Source organism: Cynara cardunculus (genome assembly GCF_001531365.2).
Source record: "Cynara cardunculus var. scolymus isolate 2C chromosome LG 3, CcrdV1, whole genome shotgun sequence".
In the NCBI taxonomy this organism is placed as follows: domain Eukaryota; kingdom Viridiplantae; phylum Streptophyta; class Magnoliopsida; order Asterales; family Asteraceae; genus Cynara; species Cynara cardunculus.
This window is the reverse complement of record NC_037530.1, coordinates 29,938,764-29,948,713: the sequence shown is the minus strand read 5'-3', so window position 1 is coordinate 29,948,713 and position 9,950 is coordinate 29,938,764.

Here is a 9,950-nt window from a genome sequence, read left to right as displayed (position 1 = left end):
TTGATATAAGCGATAATGTGATAATTGTGTGATAAAACACCCAAATCACACCAAATCGTGTTGATATAAGCGATAATGTGATAATTGTGTGATAATCACATGATTAACCGTTTATTAGATAATGATAATCATGATCGTGTAATCGTATTAAAAGATTTTATGATATCATTTCCATTATTACCCTTTTAATTTTAATATTTTTTGAATCTTTTTAAATTTCAATTTCAATTTTAAAAATCTTTTAATTTTCTTTTTTATCACAATATGAGGTTATTGGATTGTTCTCGCATTCTCATAAATCACAGAGGTTCTCGTTTGAACCCTTCCATATATATATATATATATATATATATATATATATATACTAGTGGTGTATAGCACAGGTAAATCACAATCCGGAAACATTAATTTGTGTGGTTATTTTACAAGTCAACAAATATATAAAGTTGAAGGTTAATACGRTGTGTTAGCAAGACCCCTTTAAAAAAATTGCACACATGTTGGGTTTCTGAACCCATTTACTCAAAGCTCATTACAAAACTTGAAAAATTCTTGACTGAACAAAGAAATACAATCGTTTGTAAATAATGTTCATCCGTATATCCAAACTGTTGTTTGTTTTTCGTGATGCACTCATTCGTAAATATTTCCTTTAGAAAACAGCGCAATGGTTTTAATAGAAACATATGGTACCAAATGTGTAATAATATAATTGTTGATTATACCTTATTCATCACGTAAAACTTCTTAATAGACGGCGTTTAAGGTGTAGACTCTGGCATGATTGAATTTTTTATCAGGCTTCACACAAGCAGTAATGCTTCTGGAAGCTTTGCCCACACACAAGTGTGTGAGAGGACTCTTTTACAAGAAGAGCCATAAGTCATTTTTAATTGGACCCTAACATGTTTTCCAAAGAATGCTTGCCTGACCTATGATGGCTTATGGCCTCGGCTTATGTAGTCTTAAGAAATCAATCTTCTATAACATATGTGGGATACCAGCGATGCTAACAAAATGCATGTAGATGGAAAATAGACGGTATTTACCAAATAAATCTTTTTGACTAAGCATTTTCAAGTAAGATGAAATGGAAATAGAACTTGATCAACTAAGAACTTACTTATTTCACTCTTTGCATACAAAGTTTCCCTTAGCCGCTTGAGCTGCGAAATAAATGAGCTGCAGAATTCTGAGTTGGCTGGTGAGTTTGGGTTCAGATCACAGAGNAATTCTGAGTTGGCTGGTGAGTTTGGGTTCAGATCACAGAGCAGCAGCTACAATCAAAGAAACCAAATTGGAACAAACTTTTAAGAAATAACCATTGCATTCATACACCAAAAAATGCATGATATACTTGTCAATCTAAATAAGAGTTCATTAGCCTTTTTGGATTTTTTTTGCACCCTCCTATGGTGCATTTGAAACGTGTATGTCTCCTATGATCTACTTAACTTTTATCCTTCAACATCTAATTTTAAATAATAGATCTTATAACAAGCAACTCTCCCTTCTTTACGATAATAGATTACTTCTCGCTTCCCTAACATGTAGAATTACACATAAACAAAAATACACGCAAATATTTAACATGTTGCATCAAATAATTCAAATTATCATGTATGCATACATGTACTGCATAGCCCACGATCACACAGCAAGGTTAAATGGAAACAGGTTATATGTTAATGTAAACAGGATATATGTACAGCACTACTTTTATGAAAATGGAGGTGGTTTATGTATGTGAGTGAGAGTGGTTAATACTTTTGAGTGCCTAATGTCTAATACTTTTCAAATTTGTTAATGGCCCCCTAGGACATCTTAAACAACCCCTAAAACAGTCCCTTTAGCTGCCGATTCCGGGCCTGCACAGTCCTTATAGTTGCTGATTTTTAGTGGCTGATTTTTATCTGCAAAACAGCTTCTTTAGCGACTGATTTTTAGCCACAAAACAGCCCCATAGCTGCTGATTTTTAGCAACAAAACAACCCCTTTAGATGCTGATTTTTACACACAAAACCGTCCCTTTAGCTACCACGTTTTAAAGATTAACTGAGGAGTGTGATGTATAATGACACATATCATATGCTTGCACTATCCAAACACAATCCCAAAGCAGAAGAACATGGATCAATTTTAATGATTTGTGCAAAGTAGCAGGATAGGAAGAAAGCAAGCTTTGACATGTTGATAATAGCATTTGGAACTATAATTAAACAATTTTGATCAAGAGAAAACACCAACTACATCCATATAAACACTTTTTATTTAGGACCGTGCGTCCAGACTTGGGAAAATTGATCAAGTCCTTAACTATGGACCATTGCGTTTACACTTGTGGTTTAATCCCTTTGATCATGTTATATTCTGATTATACCACAATTTTTTTTATTAAGACCAAATAATTGTGCCCTCACAGATGGATCAATGTAACACCACTCTGGTCACCCTCCCAGTGACTTCATCACATTAAACACCTTCCCAACCTCCTCCACAACAATCTTTACCTATCCAAGATGACAAAATGCCAGTTCACGTACCTCTTGTGTGCAGTCCAAGGCTCGAATGTTGTCTAGTGTGTCCAAAGATGGTGAAAGTCCTCCGTGCAAGCAAAAGATCTATAACGTATCAACAAACCTGGGTATTTGGAAAGCAGATTCTGAGATAAAAAGAGTACATGTTCATTTGGCTGTTGTATTCAATACTCATTATATAATGATATATTTTTTTTACCTTCTATTTGGCTGTTGTTTTAGTTGAGAAATCCTGCCATTTTGATATTTTGGTTGGTAATTCCTGCTTTTCTACAGAAGAAGAAAAAACCATCCAGAAGTAACCATGATGCTGTGTTATCCATATGAGTTTCTTCTATTTTTCCATATATACTATAGACAAATATGTTTCACTTAAAAACTCTTAAAAACTCTTAAACTCGTTCATCCCTAAACGATTTCATCCCTATCCGATTTTATCCCATATCTGAATTCGTGTAACTAACTGCATATAAACACAATCAAATACAGGATAAATATCTCATTTTAAATATAAAAAATCTAAAATATAATTAATATAATCATTAAATTCTAACAGAACACTTAATTATTATTTTTATAAAATTTATAATATTAAATCAAAAATAAATTGTTTTATTATTAAACTTAAATTAAATCTATATCATCTTATAAAGCATTTGACTAAAACTCTTAAAGACAACCTTTAAAGCATATAGTACTACCAATTAATGCCAAATTACTTAAATTTCAATGTTACAATTTCTATTCCTAATCGTACAACTTCCTAAACCTCTCCCTAAACTCGTTCAACAGATTTTGATGAAATCCCTAACCCAAATTCGATTCCATCTCAAAATCTCTCCTATCCCTAAACCATCGCCAACAGATTGTGATGAAATCCCTAACCCAAATTCGATTTCATCTCAGAACTCTNTGAAATCCCTAACCCAAATTCGATTTCATCTCAGAACTCTCTCCTACCCCTAAACCATCGCCAACAGATTGTGATGAAATCCCTAACCCAAATTCCCCCAAAATCGATCTCATCTCAAAACTCTCTCATATACCTAAACCCAAATCGATTTCATCGCCAACAGATTTTGATGAACACAGATTTTGATGAAATCCCAAACCCAAATTCGATTTCATCGGTTCCAACAGAGATGCATATATATATTTCATCCATATTTTTCAATCCATTAGCGTCTGTCATCCTCAGCAAACTTCAAGCAGAGGAGGTAATCTATTTCTCTTTTTTCTTTAGCCAACTTCTTTGTTGATGTTGTTTTGTATTTTAGATTCCAAGTGACGAAACGTTATTGTACAGTGCTAGGTTTATTTGAAGGGTAAGTTTTACAATCAATCGGCTTGTTAGTTGTTGAATACTATATATCTTTGTTATTTTAATTAACTTTTTGGTTGGATAAGCAGGTGTAGGTTTCTCTTATTATTTTATTTAACTTTTTGGTTGGTATAGCAGGTCTAAATTGTATTGCTTTTATGCAGGTTTCTCCATTGACTGAGAGTAACTCGGACGATTTAGGCGGTTGCAGCTCACCTGGAAAGCCAACCGCCCAAAGGTACGTCTGCTGCTCTGTGTAGTTGCATTATGATAAGTTGGTTTAGCAATTCTTCGCCCGCTTGTAAAGTTATGTGCTTTTCTTATTACTTCCAAATTTACTGTGGAATATGTAATGGAGCTCTAAGGGTCATTAAGAAATTGTTTTCACAATCACAGGAAACTTTATTTAATAGGTATAGAATCTTCATGTCACATAGTTTTTGTGATCAAACTTCTTTACCTGATAGATCAAGTGGCATAGTCAAGGCAGATCCATTTAATCCTTAATTGCATTGTATTTGTAGGTGTTTAATGATCTAGAAGCGGGTTGAGAGCCTTAACATGATTTGGGTTTTGAGGACTTAAACGATCCGCTTGCTGCTGGGCGTAAAAAGGTTAGGATTGTGTTGGTTTAATCCAATTTAAACTTGTTGGTATGTTAGTTAGAACCGATATTTACTGTTTGATTGAGTGGAGAGATTTTGGAATTAGATTGAATAGATTGATGTTTGTTGGTTTATAATTGCTTCTTACACTATGACCTACGATGGTTAATGGCATTTTTGATTAATCTTTCAATGTGCATTGGATTTTTTGTTTTCTTCTTAAGTAATTACATAGCAGTCTAAGTGGTTTATACAATGATGATAAATAATAGTAAACTCATTTTCAATGCTTGTTCAAGATTACGAGCTTTGGAGGAGGGGAAACAGATACATGGTCAGTTCATGAAATTGGGATATGAATCTTGTGGATTTTTTTAGAATAGTTTGATAAACATGTATGCGTTATTTTCTGGTTATACGAAGAGTGGGTGCTGGAAAGAGGCTGAAGTAGATAAGACTGCTATAGTTGCTTTAAATTCAAACATTCACAGTCTAGATACAACAAGTCATTTTGTGTAACAATCAGTCAATCACACATTGTTAGCCACAAAGATTTTCAACTTCTCAAATGTCACTTAAGTTGGTCCTATTATTTAGAAATATGGCTGTGTGTTCAGAAGATGGTTTCCTGTTAGGTGTTGTTCTTAAATGTCTTTAATTGGATTTTGGTTATGTGTATGTTGTACTTTTTAATTAATTGACATTTAACCATAGTAATGCACTTTAGATTGATTAAGTTACTAGAAGAATCATCTGTCCAACCTTAAAAGGTTAAAACTGTACATAAGAAACAATGTCAAAGGCTGAAGCATTGAGCTGAAACATAGATACAACAAAGACGTCGGAGACTGAAACATGGCTAAAATAGGAAGCTGCAAACTGGAAGAGAAGCAGACAGAGTAAAGAAAGAAAAAACAGAATCTTGGATATTATTGAACAGATTTTTAAATGAATAATGAAACTTTGCATACTTCTTAAAGATATTTTGTTTGAGGAAGGACAAAAAAAGATGTAGGAACAAGGAAAAGAAGAGGGGCAATATATGTTAAATTGTATGTCTTCTTCTATATATCATTTGCCAAGGTCCCATAGTTGGAGGACTCCACCTCATTTAGTGAATTCAACTGTGTGAATGTAGAGTTAGAGTCTACATGCATACACACACACATATGCATGTATGCACAGACGAAGCCAGTAATTTAGTTGAGGTGAGCTTAATGTAAATATGTAATTATTTAAATATTATGCAAACAAACAAGTATATTATATTGATGAAATGATTGTATAAAAATACATGTAAAAGTGAAAGCTTGACCTTTACAAGCTTGATGAATCACAACCACATATGAAAGAAACCCATATAAAGAACTAACTACAAACCAAGATTTGCATATTCACAATTGGAACCACAGTCCACAAGCTGAAATCAATAACAAGCCATTGAGCATAAAACATTAAATCTTTTTGGTTGGTATAGCTGGTCTAAATTGTATTGCTTCTATGCAGGTTTCTCCACTAACTAAGAGTAACTCGGACGATTTAGGCGATTGCAGCTCACCTGGAAAGCCAATAGCCCAAAGGTAAGACTTTAGATGCCTGCACATTATAACCCTCCAACATATAGTATTTTCTTGTGCCACTGTGTGCTTGTATCTTTTAAAGTAATCCTGGATTGAGTTTGGTTTGACATACTTAACCAATTAGTAAATCAATCTTTAACGTTTATTATAAATTAACATTATAGTTTAATTTCTCAGATTCAACCTTTACCAACACTTTAGAAATCCTAAAATGTACTTACGAGAAAGTTTCGTTAAATCTCGAAACTTATCGATTAAGCATTTATTCATTAACGCACCTACGGTTCCTTATCATAAGAACATCTAAGCCTAGAAATGGGTTGTTACAACATAGCTCTCATTTATTGAAACGATGTTCTGAAAAAGTTAACCCCCTAGATTCAGATACCTAATGCAATCCTCATCATTTGTTAAGCCTTGCTAACATTAATGTAATGGTATGCCTCCTTTCATGATGACAGATGTGGGGAGTTTAGTTTATATATGAGAATATTGGGCAAACAAGAAGCATAAGTAGGGTGGGGTCTTTAGATCGTTGGATGGATGTGTATCAAGGCTGTGGAAGACCACAAGAGAGTGAATATGTTTAATTTTCTTTTTGGAACAGGAGTATCAAGCATCATTTTGGCCTGTATTTTTATATTTCCTCTATGTAGATGTCTCCTTTGTTTGTAACATGTCGAATCTGACAAACTTTCTAACTTATCATTTATTTAGCATCGTCATTGTTAAAAATTATTGGTCGGTATTGAATTAAATCCATAAGATTCATTTTGTCATCATTGAAGGGTATTTCAAACATTGGCTAATAGTAAAGCATTCTTATTAGACTATTTATTAAACACTTACTTGGTAAGTGTTTAACGCATAAATTTCCTGGACGAACATGAGAAGGGTGAAGAATCTTACCGGATAAGAGCGATGAGAATAATGRAGAGTCTTACCCGGTAAGTGASGATRGTGACTCTTACCCAGATAAGCGCTTACCCAGTAAATTGTTGGATTYRATATGTTTTGATGTACTAAAATTTTACGCGTCCAAATAAATTATAGGGTTAACTCCTATTGGTAAGCGCTTACCGGGTAAGCATTTGGGTAGACGTCCATTACTTCTCAAATCAATTGTTGCAATTTTCATAAGCCAAAAAACTATTTCCTCCATCTCGTCAAAAACTTGTAGTACCAATCAATAACAACGAAATAAATGAATCTTATGGACCCAAATCAATACTGAAGTTTATTTGTTATAATGATGACAAACAAATACATTATTGCAACAAGAAACCTTTTCAAAAAAGAAAGTGTTATGATTCTCAAAGACAGTTAGGAAAGGGAAGTGTTAAATTGTTCATGGAAGTATGTCTTTGGAAGAAGTGTTATGTGCCTACTACACAATGAATGCATATGTTATAAAGCACATGATAAAACTATTTCATGCATAGAGAATAAGTACCTTTTGAAAAGTGGAGTGGCTCCAATGTTCCACATGGAATGTTGAAGTTTAAATAAGGTATAATTGTTCTCCTACCATGCATAGCATTGCTGTAACAAAACTTAAATCTCATCAACTTGCTTGCAATCCTGCCTATAAGTTTTCACCATTTTAATTAAAGAAAAAAAAAAAGATTCCATATTTGACCTTGGCAAGTAAGATGAGTGATTGAAGGGGGCAATTATTTTAATTACTTGCCTTCTGCTTGTTTGGTTTACTTGTTAAGTGCATCATTCTCTTGTGTTTTTTTGTTGCTCTATTTGTATAGGTTAGCTTTTGTTGAATACTATATAATCTTAGTTATTTTAATTAACTTTTTGCTTGGAACAATTGCAAAAAGTATAATAACAGCAACCATTTTTTATAATGTTACTTCACAAAATAAAAACACTTTGTTATATAATTAAATAATTACTTATGAATAAACAAACAAATCACAACCAGAAGATGTTATTTCATTTGTACATCAATTTTGCTATTGAGATGTGAAAATTTGTTGTATATGGAATTAAGAAATATATTCCATTTTGTTAAGGAGGTCTCTCTTTGTTGATCATGAGTTGTATTAAGTGAAAATCATTATTAAACAATCTAAGAATAACAATTGATGTGTGTTTGGAAATCCGTTAATCGTGCAATTCTCTTTTCAAATCTTCGGTCAATCAACCGTAATAAAATTTGAAGTTTATACTGATCATAAACGTCATACCTTCGATTTACAAAAAAAAACATTGACATCCCGCTGCATTGCGCATGTATCCAACTAGTTCTTTAATGATATGTATCCACATGATTAAACTGGCCATGTCCTTTTCTTTTGAGCCCATTATTGTTTTTACAAGGCCGGCCCATAGATTCATCTTACAACCAACACGGTGACCCAATGTTCAAACATATGGCAAAGCCCAATGTCAAATCATATTTTAGAATTTAGACGATTTCTTAGACCGACACCGACCCAGTCTGACCTGCAATGCATTTTCTTAAAACAGAAAATGAGGGTTATGCCAGCTAAATATATTCTTAGAGCATTTTTAACAACTATGCTGTGTTTTCTATTTTCTTTTAGATTTGTATTTTTTTTTCTTTCTCTCCCATATTTTTCTCTATTTTAGAGGAGTGTTTAGAATAATTGTTGCAGCAGACTTTTTAAATTTTCTAAAAATAGCATAGCTGTTGGGGATGTACTTATACATTGATAATGCATGTCTGTCTATTAATTTGACATGATTATGACATCAAAGGTTGTATATAGCACCATCTTTTTTGAATCAAAATTTTGAACTGTACATTATTTATTAAAAGGAAAAATAATGTATTAATGTTCTTAAAAGTCGGTTACGTTTCAATGTTTATGAAGACCCTGTTATACATAGCGAGTGGCTCACCAGAAGGCGCAAGTGCATCCCCTAGTTTTTTTTAAATAATTATTTAGAGTACAACCTATAATTCCAAGTTTAGATAAACTATTTTTTCGATGTACTGTGACTTCCGTAGTATTTTACCTATTTACATCTGACAATAATTTCCTAAATACTGCTAGTTTTAAAGCATTTGTACCCTCCGTTCGACCCGTCAAACCCAACGCTAACAACCCAATTAAACTTAAACCGCTAACAACCCTATAGATGAGTTTATAGAACATTTCTTTAATTTGTTCTATAAAATAGCTAATTCTATATTTAATTTAACAATAATGCTAAAAGAATTGGTTGATTTGACAAAAGAATCCTATAAACGTATCGTAATACTTTTAGATAAGACACTTTATAGTTTGGTTCTATAAACTTAAGTCTTATCAATTATTTCATTCGTCAAACTTATCTAACTACCAACCCGTCAACCCAACCCGCCAACTCAACCCGCAAGGATTGCATGAGTTGGGTTGGCATGGGTTGTACTTTTGAGTTTTAAATGAGTTGGTTGAGTTGAGATTTTTCTAAACTGTCATAATTAGGTTGGGTTGTATAAATGTCGTAAACCGCTCAACCTATGTACACCCTAGTTTTATACCAATTTTAGCTAACTTTTAAGAGTAAGTATTTATTCATATTTTTATTGGTGCTCTCTCTCATATAAATTTTTGGCTCCGTTGCTTGTTATACATGTATGACTACAGATCGACTTGATGAGTAGCAAATAAAATAATATATAAATGTTTATATCATATCTATATTATACTATAAAACATTTGACAAAAACTCTTAAAAACCGTTTTTATGCATGAAATACTGTTTATTGATGCATATTACTTAAAATTCAAGATTACAAGTAAATTGTGCGCAAGTACAACTTATTAAAGTTTCATATTTGAATTCGTGTAACTAAATGCAGATAAACATAATCAAATAGAAGATAAACATCTCATTTTAAATATAAAAAGTCTAAAATATAATTTGGATAATGATTGAGTTC